This window comes from Atractosteus spatula, chromosome 14, assembly GCF_055471065.1.
Source record: "Atractosteus spatula isolate fAtrSpa1 chromosome 14, fAtrSpa1.hap1, whole genome shotgun sequence".
Classification (NCBI taxonomy): domain Eukaryota; kingdom Metazoa; phylum Chordata; class Actinopteri; order Semionotiformes; family Lepisosteidae; genus Atractosteus; species Atractosteus spatula.
Window position 1 is genome coordinate 7,684,178 of NC_142719.1, and position 12,727 is coordinate 7,696,904.

Below are 12,727 nucleotides of genomic sequence, written 5' to 3' on the forward strand. Positions count from 1 at the left end.
AATATTTGGTAAAGGCCCGGGCACTGCTACTAGCTCACCAGGCTACATTCAGCGCAAGATGGTAAAAACTCACATCTAACATGCTCAACAAATCCATATTCTGGACTTGTACTTCTGAAACTGGAGAACTGAATGGTATAAGGAGCACAGGGTGACCATTTACTTATGTTCCCTAAGGATCTGGATGGCCTGACGAGCTGGAAATGGCCATAGTTGTGCAAAACATGAATTCATTCATCCATCTGTCCTTTTCCAAACTGCTTTATGCAGTACAGGGGTCACAGGAATGCCGGCGCCTAACCCAGAAAGCAGCAGGCGCAAGGCAGGATACACCCTGGATGGGATGACAGTCCATCGCAGGGCACACACGGACACATAGACACAGACACACACTCATACAAGGGCCAGTTCTCCCAGAAGCCAGTTAACCTACCAGTATGGGAGGAGGGCAGAGCAACATGCAAACTCCACACAGATAGCACCCATGTCCCAGCATCGACCCAGGGGCCCCCGTGCTGCGAGGCAGCAATGCTAACCACTGCACTGCACCCAGCATGAATTCGAATTTCTTATTAGAATATAGCGCCTTTAAATCCTGACCATTTTCAAGGCACTTTCCATAAAATATACATACAGTACGGTAAATGAATAATAGCCACAGCCTTTCAGGTGTGTCAAATGCTGATTTTGATTGTGAATTTTAAGCTCAAGACAAACAAAAAACAGCTCTGAATCCGCATCTGATCTGATATCAGGGACTGAGACTTGTGTGGGTTACACGGACTTGTGTGCATTGGATACAGGCTGTCTGGAAACATTTACTCTAGAGCAAAACAAAGCATGCAACGCTTCAGACGGGCTTTAAAGCAGATCAGAAGAAAGTAGCTACTCTTTCATCTTCGCCACCCCTGTGTGACCCTCTCTCTGATTTCCTGTTGCTGTATGGTTTTATCATCATAAGCACACTCTCTCCGCATCATCCCAAGAGCAGAGGATTCCTGATCGCTAGGATTACTGGAACTCTACAAACACACGACTGTTTTGAACTCCATGTCGAGAAAACCTCCTTTTGTCTTAAACCGGAGTATGCATCTGTTTCCGTTATTACGATCTGAGACACAACTTTTCTCTGTAAGCCATTTATTTCAAGGCCAACTCTTCATGAAACGTGCTGTGTGAATCTGTACTGTTTGCACTGTAGTGTATTGCAGCAACAGAGGTCCAAGCACGAAGAACTGTGGTACTGTAATCGAGTTCTGATCTGGAATGCAACAAAAACTGTCAAGAACAGACCTCTTTCTTTTTATGACTGTCTCTAGGAGGCGAAAAAATATATTTAGTATTTGTTTAGAGAAGATTGGTTAACAAAATAATCCTACTAATTTGGAGATCACCTAATACTTTAAATATAAAATCCAGAAACTTTTCCCTTAACCCAGTATTGCCTCCATTATGTGCGGCGGCTTCATCCAAAACCTTTAAAGAAACTGTAGTGAGGGAAATGAAGGGAAAACTGTACAACTGGCCTCAGATCAGATTCTTTTGGCGGTTTTTGGAACTCGTACATAAAAAGCGCATGACAGACTTTTTATGATAAAACACTTCTGAAATATGAGCAGTCGAATTTGCTTCATTATTCCTCAAGTGGCATTACGCGGGGGCGTGTCCAGTGTGGAGGCGGAGCCCAGGGGGAAGGACGGCACCTCGCCTATGTAGTCCCAGCTGTCCCGGCTTCGGATGGTGAGCCCCAGCTGGCAAGGTCCTGTAAAGGCACACTGGACAGCCCCCGGCCAATATTCACATTTTTAGTATTAGTTTCAAGATCGATATACTTTAACAATTAAAAGCAAAATTGAAAGCACGAGCATAATAATATAACGATCATAGACTTTACATTTCTATTCATTTTTGAAGTACAAAGCAGAAGGTGTTTCCCCTACCTTAAATATACGATTAAAATTGTTCAAATACCATGTATTCATTACAGAAAGCAGCGGAGACAGTTATATTGCAAATAAAAATGTATTTATTTCGAAGAGTACGGGACATTGTGAAACAATAAAGAAAAATAGATTCTTATTGACGGTAAACAAGCCGATCCACCTGGCGCTGCTGGCTTGAACAGCTCTCAGACCCGTGATTGGCTAAACCCCCCAACAGTTCGGCCGCGATTGGGTGAAAAGTGAGAATCGACACTCTGATTGGGTAAAGCGCCACAGCGGAAGTTCAGAGAACATGTAGATACATACAGTAGGTGATGAATTTTCTTCTTGGTCCAAATACTGTAGCCTCGGTTAACCGTGTGTACTGTGTGTGCTGTATGAGCACGCTGGATATACAGTAACACATCCATTGGTTTCCAATTACTGATCAATCTAAGAGAAGTCGCACTGAAGTCGAAACTGAATAGCAGACAAAGAATGTCATGGCATCCACAGCGCGTTCACGACTCCGATAGCATGTCACGATAGAAGTGCGCGCATCACGATCACATCGCGACTGGCGCATCACTGTCATGGCGCTGCTGTCGCGACATTAAGCCCATATATCGCGATATGACATACCCGATAAAAACGCCCTGTCCCCATGTCGCGACATGGAGCCCGCATATCGCGATATGACATACCCCGGCAAAAATGCCCCCGCCCCATGTCGCGACATGAAAGCCCCTATATCGCGATATGACATGCCCTGCTAAAACGCCCCCCCCCCCCCCATGTCGCGACATGGAGTCCACATATCGCGATATGACAAAAACTTCCACGCCCATGTCGCGACATGAACACCGTATGTCGCGATATGACATGCCCAGCCAAAACGCCCACCCCCTCCATGTCACGACATGGAGTCCATATATCGCGATATGACAAAAACCGTCACTTCCATGTCGCGACATGAAGCCCGTATATCGCGATATGACATACCCCGACAAAATGCCCAGCCCCCATGTTGCGACACGGAGTCCATATGTTGCAATAGGACATACCATGACAGGATATATTGACAGGATGTCACGACACAAAGTCCATATATTGCGACGTGTCCTATCTGGGTATATCATGTCCGGATATGAGACCTTTGGTGCGACAGCGGTACCAGGGTGGCATGGAAGCAAGGCGCCGGTCGTGATATACACTGCCTCGATATACATGCGATATACATGGGGTCCCTATCATGACATGCTGCGGAGGGGTTGTCGCGATGGTATCCCACAGTTACGCGTTTGGCAACAGTGTGTCACGGTAGGGAAAGAAAAGGAAAACGTGCCTTAGAAAATAAAAACCACAGATCTTACAATCACGGTGATTTTACATACATTACAACCACAGGTTTATGTCATAGATGGTTAACTTGTTGGCATGCGTCATGTCTTAGTATTTTTCACATCTAAGGAGGCTATTATGTTTATGGATCTTGATTGTCTTTAAAATGTTAAGGGTAGGAGCTAAAGTGTTACAGAGCGCTTGAACTCGGCAGATGGGGTTACTGGAGGTCAAAGTCACCGTGCATTCTCACGTGACTCACCGGAACTCACGTTCTCGGGAAGGAAAGCAGCAAACGTAGCACTAAGGAATGAGACCGGTTTGGTTTCCCTACGACATTGTAGGGGGGCTGAGTGAAGTTAAGACTCCGAAAAAACAAGGCGCTATATCTCGGGAAAGAAAGCAGCACAAACGCTACATACAACGACACAAACGTAGCACTAACGAATGAGCACAATCGTTTGTGCTGTCTGTAGGGGGGCAACTTCACGGAGCTGTTTCCCTCTGCATATCATTTACAAATGTACTACGTCTAAGACATATTTGCAGGTCGTCAAACCCATCTCAAATACACAAAAAATAAAATAAAAAAATCACGAAGCAGTTAAATTTTAAAGAGTCCTAAAATGTGACACAGGAAATTAGAATGAATAAATAAACGTGGGTTGCTAGTTAAATTAAATTATTGTGAATGTATTATTCAAAGGAACACTGGGCAGATATTCAGTGCCACTTCATGGCACTGACCTTTGATCCTAGTCCAAGGCATTGTTCATCTACATCAAAAGTGACACCACCTGGCCAACTCTAGGAAGCACTTATCATCTCTGAAGAAGACACACAGCTACATCAAATACAAGTATGACACAAAGGTCTCACTGCAGGCAACAGTTTGAGAAGTGGATATCCATCTGCACCAAAGGGTAAAATTATTATATAGTTGTGAAACATACAAAAATCACCTTTTTAATTAACGTTTGTCTGACAAACAGTCTACAGTCTCAAAGGTCCACCTAGTTAATGGCCACATCATCTGCAAATACATTTCTCTTGTTGTGGCTGTTGTATCTGGAGCTGTGTGATGTGGGACGTGTGTTCAACACACTGGGCTGTGCCTGCACCTTCCTATTCTGATTGCGCAAAAATCAATACAGCCAAACACACATTTGTAGAGTAACAATCCAATACACGTTGAGTCCAATACATTCTCTCACCCATGAAAAACATTGAGTGCGATGTGGAACATCTGTGCAGTAAAACATTTTAAACAGATGAGACATTCCCTGACAAGGCAAATTCTGGCTGGCAACCTTGATATTACCATGATGGTTCTTCATGCTTTTGTTGGGAATTGCTTTGTTTTTCAAGGCTGTATTGATACTAGATTCAAGTAGGTAGCTGCATCAGCATGCGTAGGCTGCAAAGGAACAGGTAACAGGTTTATTCCATGCTGAAAAGAGAATAACAAAAACACAATGTTTCTTCCTTCAGCCTGTGAATGTGGGACGTTCTGCTGGACATGGTTTATGAAATTGAATTGGTTTTATATCCACTCTAGGTGTTTTTCTTCATAACTACCTTGCATGTTGTTGTGTATCTTGTTGTGGTCCTGCTGCAGTTATTAAGGTCATGCTCCTTTGGGTTTATACACACAAAAATGACATTTACCAAGCAGAACCAGATGCTTTGCCTGAGGTGCCTTAATTAGCCTTTTTGGAACAATGGGAATTTTCTTTCTTTTCTTCCTGGCAGTGCATTCTGGAGTAAGATATATAAGCCTTGCGCATAATACATCAGTATTGATAAATATTGTAAGATAATGAAGTAGGGAAAATTCAAAAAGTGCTTTTCCTTCATAGAAAAAGGCCAAAGTAATATTTTTAATACATGAATGCACTCTATCCCTAGAGCTTGCAAAACATGCCAACAAACACAATTGAAAACCAATGGCAGCACTTCACCAATAAATATTTGCTTAGCTGTCAGTTTAATGTCTAAAGCACTTTAATTTATTTCTATAGTGTAAATTATAAAGTTTCTCTCTTCCTGTCTTTGTGTCTAATGCAGAATACTAATATGTGACGCACTGGTTTGTATCATTAGAATATAAATAAAAAACATATACCAAATGATTTATGTTTTGCTATAATTTTAGAAAACAAACATTTGGAATTTTTGGAATATAAGGTGCAATTTCATAAAAATTGCAGAAGACGTAAACAATTTTCTTTTTAAAAAGATGGTGGTACATTTCAGCAGATAATTTAGAAGTAACAGACAGTACCTTACACGGAGAGGCAGTAAGTAAAGAAAAATGCGCAATATAGAATCATAGGTGGAAACAGACCACTGTGCAGACAAATGATGCAAAGCTGATTGAGCTATAGTGAGCAGCTCCTTTCATGAAGCTATTCTTTTCAAACATAGTAGAAGTAACCTGAAGATTTTTTACCTTTTTCCATTTTTAACTTTTCAATATACTGTATATTGATTTTTAAAAATGTTTTATATTCCTTCACCCTCGCAGAGCTGGGGCCCCGGTTCGATCACCGTCGTGTGTGGAGCTTCTTAGTCTCCCTGTGTTCTTTTGGGTTTCCTCTTGGTGCTTTGCTTTCCTCCCACAGTCCAAAGACATACTGGTAAGTTAATTAACTTCATGTAAATTGGCCCTGGTGTGAGTGTGTGTGTCTGTGTGTGTCCTGTGATGGGCTGGTGTTTGTCCACGGTGTGTGAGTGTGTGTGTCCCGTGATGGACTGGTGTCTTGTCCAGGGTGTGTGAGTGTGTGTCTGTGTCTGTGTGTGTCCTATGATGGACTGGTGTCTTGTCCAGGGTGTGTGGGTGTGTGTGTCTGTGTGTCCTGTGATGGACTGGTGTCCCCATCCAGGGTGTGTGAGTGTGTGTGTCTGTGTGTGTCCTGTGATGGACTGGTGTCTTGTCCAGGGTGTGTGGGTGTGTGTGTCTGTGTGTGTCCTGTGATGGACAGGTGTCTTGTCCAGGGTGTGTGGGTGTGTGTGTCTGTGTGTGTCCTGTGATGGACTGGTGTCTTGTCCAGGGTGTGTGGGTGTGTGTGTCTGTGTGTCCTGTGATGGACTGGTGTCCCCATCCAGGGTGTGTGAGTGTGTGTGTGTCTGTGTGTGTTCTGTGATGGACTGGTGTCCCCATCCAGGGTGTGTGAGTGTGTGTGTCTGTGTGTGTTCTGTGATGGGCTGGAGTCCCATCCAGGGTGTGTGAGTGTGTGTGTGTCTGTGTGTGTCCTGTGATGGACTGGTGTCTTGTCCAGGGTGTGTGAGTGTGTGTGTGTCTGTGTGTGTCCTGTGATGGACTGGTGTCCCCATCCAGGGTGTGTGAGTGTGTGTGTGTCTGTGTGTGTTCTGTGATGGACTGGTGTCTTGTCCAGGGTGTGTGAGTGTGTGTGTGTCTGTGTGTGTTCTGTGATGGGCTGGAGTCCCATCCAGGGTTTATCCTTGCACGCGTTGTTTGCTGGGATAGGCTCTGGCCCCCACGCGATGCTGAACTGGATAAAGCAGTTAGAAACTGGATGGATATATTTCTGCGGGTTTAGTCTCACAACACCTGTGTGTTTTATTGTCATATTAAGCTGTATGACTTTCAAAATTCCATTAATTTTCCAGGCTTTGGATGGCTGGTTTCATCCTTCCCTCCAGTGCTACCTCTCCACCTGTGATACATGAGAACTGAGCATAAATGATGGTCTTTTGTTTTCTGCACTGCACCATTTGTGCACTGAAAGAGAATAAAATCATAAACTGTGACAAAAGACTCCTGAATTGTATGAGCACGGATCACAATATGTTCGTGACTATAAAAGGGCAGGAATATACCTTCAGCATGACCCTTTATATTTGGCACTGCGTGGCACACAAGGCTTGCTGCCAGGTACAGAGGGGTTTGTGAGTGCTCAAGTTTCTGCTTTGTGCTTTGTCACAATTTGTCACGGCCTCTGCAGCCTGAGGGCGCTCCTACTCTGTCCTGTCCCTAGTTTCCTGCCTGCTGTCCTTCCGGTCCCTCTCTTTCCCTTGGGCTATATATTTCCGGGTCTTGCACTCTGCCCTGGCTCAGCATTGACATTCAGAAGTCCTGAGACCCGCCTAGCACCAGGTCGCCCCACGTCCGCTCCCTGAGGGCATAGGTTTTTATACGGCAGTCCTGAACTCTTTGCACTAACGAGCCCGGGCCTTTTTCCCGTCTCGCCGCTACGCATATGGGTCTTTATCCGCTCTCCTGCTCTCCACGGTTAGTCCCTTTGGACGTCCGTGACAAATTGATTTATTCTGTAGTGTGAAAGCGCTGTATATTTTGAACACGTCGAAGGCTCTATTTATTCACAGGACAAAAGGAATGTTGGGAATTTTGTCTTCCTTTTGTGATTTTGTACTCAGACTCAGAACTGATCCTCTTGAAGATAAGCAGGAAATTGGAATTGTGGGGAAACTGCGAGCTGCCCGATGCCGGTTCTTTGACTCTACAGCTTGCAAAGATCTGAAGTGAGCTTTTTTCAACAGGCAAGTTACAAAGTGGTATTCTCTGTGCCCCTGTGTCATGTGAGAATCACAACTCATTGACTTTTTTCAACAGAGATCAGTGACCAGAGAAGACAGGGCTCCGGTAACACCTTTAATCCTGTGGATTCCCATCTGCGTCTAATCACTAGGAGGTGACAACATGCCCATCAAATGAGCCATGTGTAAGCTGTTTCTCATGCTATAAAATCCTTCATTCATAACCAAAAACACTCCTTTGAATCAAAACCTCATCATTACCTTGACTATCAGAAACGCCAGGCAACTAAGGTTGCTCACAGAAAAAACATCCTAACTCAAATATGACCGGTAATATACTTATTTCAGATTTCAGTTGTTGAATTAAGCTCCCTATTTATATGATATTATGTACTGTAATCATACATTAGGCAGTGTAGCCAGACTTGTTAGGCAGAATCAAGTGGTGAGAACCTTGGTTTTATATTAAGGGTTAGGGTTAAGGGTTTAGGTTAAAGGTGGAGTGGTGGCACTGTGGCTAAGGATCTGCGCCATATTTAGAAAATTGCTGGTTCAAATCCTACAGCCGGCAGAGGAATACTACTCCGTCGGGAGTAGTATTCCTTTGCGCTCTGACCCCAAGCTTCTCTCTCCCTGTCTGTGTGTATCATGGAGAGCAAGATGGGGTATGCGAAAAGACAAATTCCTAATACAAGAAATTGTATATGGCTAATTAAGTGATCTTATAATATTTCATTCAACAGATGGCACCTCCTATAGCACAGTGACCCTGGGCACCATAATGGAGGGAATTTCAGGTCAAGAGGGAAGAGCGCCTCCTACAGGTGCCAATCAACACCATTTACAGCAGCAATTTGGTTTAGCTTAGAGGTCTTTCATCACACTACCCATCAGGCCCAGCCTTGCTGAGCTGCTGAGACCTGATCAGATCAGACTGTAAGATGGTAACACTGATACCCAACAACCTCTCAACTATATAATATAAAATCACACAACTATTTCAGAAAATAATAATTCCTCACACTGATATAGCACCTTTCTGGATACTCCACTCAAAGCACTTTACAGGTAATGGGGACTCCCCTCCAACCACCACCAGTGTGCAGCCCCACCTGGATGATGCGACGGCAGCAATAATGAACCAGTACGCTCAGCTCACACCAGCTATCAGTGGGGATGAGAACAGAGTGGTGAAGCCACTGACACAGCTGAAGTTGTGTGTGTGTTTATGTTACAAAACTGAAAACTGGAAAAAGAATATTAAAAACAAATACATGCTAGATGAAAAAGAAACTTCAGTGAGAGTTGCTCAGCGAAAATAGTCTCCACTTTTCCTCCACAGCAACCTCAAAGAGGGATTTTGAAACTTGTCTCTGGTTACATGCCCGCTGTTTGAAACAATGACTTCAAAAGATAGACACACCCCTTTAATTAAAGCTTAGGGTTACGTTTTTAGGAGACATCTGTGGGACATTATAATATTGTTGTGGTTGAAGTCTTAAAATTAGCATTCTTCTCATAAATCCAGCAGTTTCATACTCACCCAGAACTGCCAATGTATCTCTTTTATGTCTTGTCGGCTACCCTTTATGTGAAAGTCGGTTTTCCTGTACTTTATATATCGTTTTTGCTGTTGCTGCAAAATAAAACCTATGCTCACACCATTAACTCTCTGTTGCCACTGCTGGAATTAAATTAGCTTGAGGAGACAGAGTGCTGCTCCAGTTTAAATTGCCTGCTGACACTTAGAATTCCTCAGGAAGGCAGAAGTGATGGTTAAAAAATGAAAAAGCAAGCACACTTAGACAGGTAAGCCTCTCTCCATTGAGAGTCTTTCAAAAATCCATTTGTATTAAAAAAAGTTCCCAGTGTTCAGGCAGAACCTATATTCTACAATCCACACTGTGCATTCAGTACAATCTTTACACTGACACTAAGGGTCAATTTCAAAGCTTTTTTTTGCTATAAGTGACATTTGATCTTGTCCGAACAGCAATCAATTTGAATTCTGAAACATGTTTTGGGGTTCTGAAATGCAGAGTAAGTAGTGCTATGTGTCCATTAAAGGTTTTTCTCTAAGAGACAATAAAGTTAATCTTATCCTTTTTTTCGTAAAGCCATTGCAAAGATTTACAGATGTAAATCTAGCGAGACAAATGTGAATACATAAAACCACTTTTCTCTCTCTTCTTACGTGATAGGAAACTGGGAGTTTTTTTCCTTCTGTGAAAAGTGGTGCCATTTTTCTAAAAAAAAACCCCTTTGAAACCTGTCCTGTGAGAATTTTTTACAATAGATAAGCCTTTATCAACTAACCTCTGCCCTCTAAAGAGGCAAATGCAAATAATGGAATGACAACCCTTTATTATTAGTAGTAGGTAGTTGAAGCCATGAAGACTTTTTATCCTTATTACTGTACCAATGCTACTCTTAAAAAACGCACAAAAATCCTGTTGTACATCTTACCTGGACTTTCAAAACTAGAGAATTGTACTTGCACGACTTTAGTCCTGGGTTCAATTCTGGACTGTTTTTTTTTTTATTTGTAAAGATTGTATGTTCCCATCGTATTAGAGTACTCTAGTTTTCTCCCAAATGATGATGCTGACTTGGGTAATTAGTGTCTCTAAACTGTCCCTGTGTGCTTGTGTGTTCTCTGCGAAGCACTTGCGATGCGCTCAGTGTGTATGGTATAGACTCTGACAAGGACGAAGTGAATGCCGGCTTTGAAGCTGACAAATCTATCCATCTCTCGCTATACCGGCAATCCTGAAACAGGCTGCACGTCTTTATATATAGAGATGGAAGACTGCAAATAGTCGTCATAAATAAAGCCGCATGTAATTAATTCATAATCCGTCACGCTATTACCTGGCCTCCTGTATAAATAACAACATCATTTCTTCAATTGTTTTAACTCTTTTGCGAATCCGGCTACGAGACCCCACAAACGTGTACCCAAAGCACTCGCGACAAACAGTTGTGATATCATTTTTCCCTAAAGCAGGTGAGATACTCCTTGAAAAATGGCTGTGCAGTTACATTACATCTTGGCTTATGATCTGTAATTATTCTTTCACGTCTATTGTATTTTTTTATAATATTTAGCAATTTAAGATCAAATTTAATTAAGCAATTTGACCAATGGGGTAGAAGATTGTTAGTAATTACACATTTTCTAAAAGACGCTGTACCTCTTATCCTCCTCAGTACTGATGTTGTTTTTTGTTGTACATATACACCGTTTAAAAGTGGCAACTAACGTTAGGGGAAGTGATCAGGCATTCTCATTGCATGGCTAATAGCCAATGTTTATCATAGTTCATCATGCGTAGGCTGCAAAGGAACAATATGTTTGTTCCAGGCTGAAAAGAAAAGAAAGAAAACACAACGTTTCGGCTGTGAAGCCTTCTTTGTGTGTGAAGAAGTATATGTATATTTCCACCCGAAGAAGGCTCCACAGCCGAAAAGTTGTGTTTTATTTCTTCTCTTCAGCATGGACCTATTACTTGTTCCTTTGCAACATTTATCATATTAAAATATACAGGACATAAAAAACGGTGCGAAGTAATGTTCATTCAGCTGAAACGGGATAGTGGCATAACGTGGTCGATACTTCAGCCGTCTTGAGAAGTAAAACTGGCGCCGTGGAAACAGCCGTACCGCAGTCTGTCAATGAAACAGACGAATTCCCCTGCTAATGAGACAAATGAGGTGTTAGGGTAAGGAAGGCGTTAATGCGAGTCTTCCGGGAGTACCTACCGCCCCCCAGCATCAACCGCAGTTAAGGACCATTGATCAAGAAAGCCTGCTAGAAAGACAAAGGGAGCGGAAATAGCCATTTCTTTATCTCTTCCCTAGTTCTCGCCCACTAATGTTGTATATTACATTATAAAGCATCAAATAAGAGGGAGAGAAAAAGACCGAGCTGAAGAACAAGAAAAGCGCCGAAGAGCAGAGACGGGTTTTGGGGGACGCCGACATAAACATTTAAAGTTCAACGCCCAAACCTGGTACAGTTCTCTCGGCATCGTCAAGTGTCACATTTTCACACCGCCGTGGCTGCTTCTGCTGGCAATATCAACCTTGGGTTTTACGCAGAATACTTTCCACTCATAGCCATCGCTTGCTTGAGAATTTGTAAATTAATAAACCTGTTGTTAATATCAGGTTATACAGTCTTTAAATTACGTAATTTAACAAATCGCTCCCCGAGTTTTTCAGTAATGTTTCGATTCCCTAGGTACGAATATCAGGCGTTTGCTTGAGTGTTAGCGTCGGTTTTCACAGGACAGGAAAAGCCAAGCTGGAAAAAAAGGTGTGATCTTATCTGCTCTGATGTTGGGTTGTATATGTGTATTTCCTTTATGTATATTTAAAGTGAGCCACCTTTTTTCTCACTAAGGTGCATATTTACTTGACTATGAAATCCATTTTCCAAATACACTGGATTTGACTGTCATCGTCTTAACAATAAATGGCGTGGTCTAAGAAAAAAATGAACCGAAGAGTATTTGTCACTTATTGAATTGCACTGTTCCCTTTTTTAGACAAAAATAAATGCAAAACGACTGAAGGCAAAGCTAGGCTCTTGTTATTTAAAACTTTGTTTACCAATCGAAAGTCTGTGGCGAATCAAAACGCTGCTTTCTTCATCATTACAGCAAAGACTGTTGTGGTTTTTAAGATGTTCAATTATTTGCAGATGTCATATATACTTTTAAGCCATATTGACTAACAAAGCCATTAAACCCACTTAATGGTAGCAAGATGTTCAGAGTAATTGAACTCGATCCATACAGAAAGGGCTAATTGTCGCAGACAAAAATTGAAAATGGATGCCTTATAAAGCCTCCAAAATATATTTATAGCTTTCCAGCCACTGAGGAGAATATGAAAGAGTGAAGTCAACTTTCTTTTCTCAGATCTGCGGTAGTTTCTGC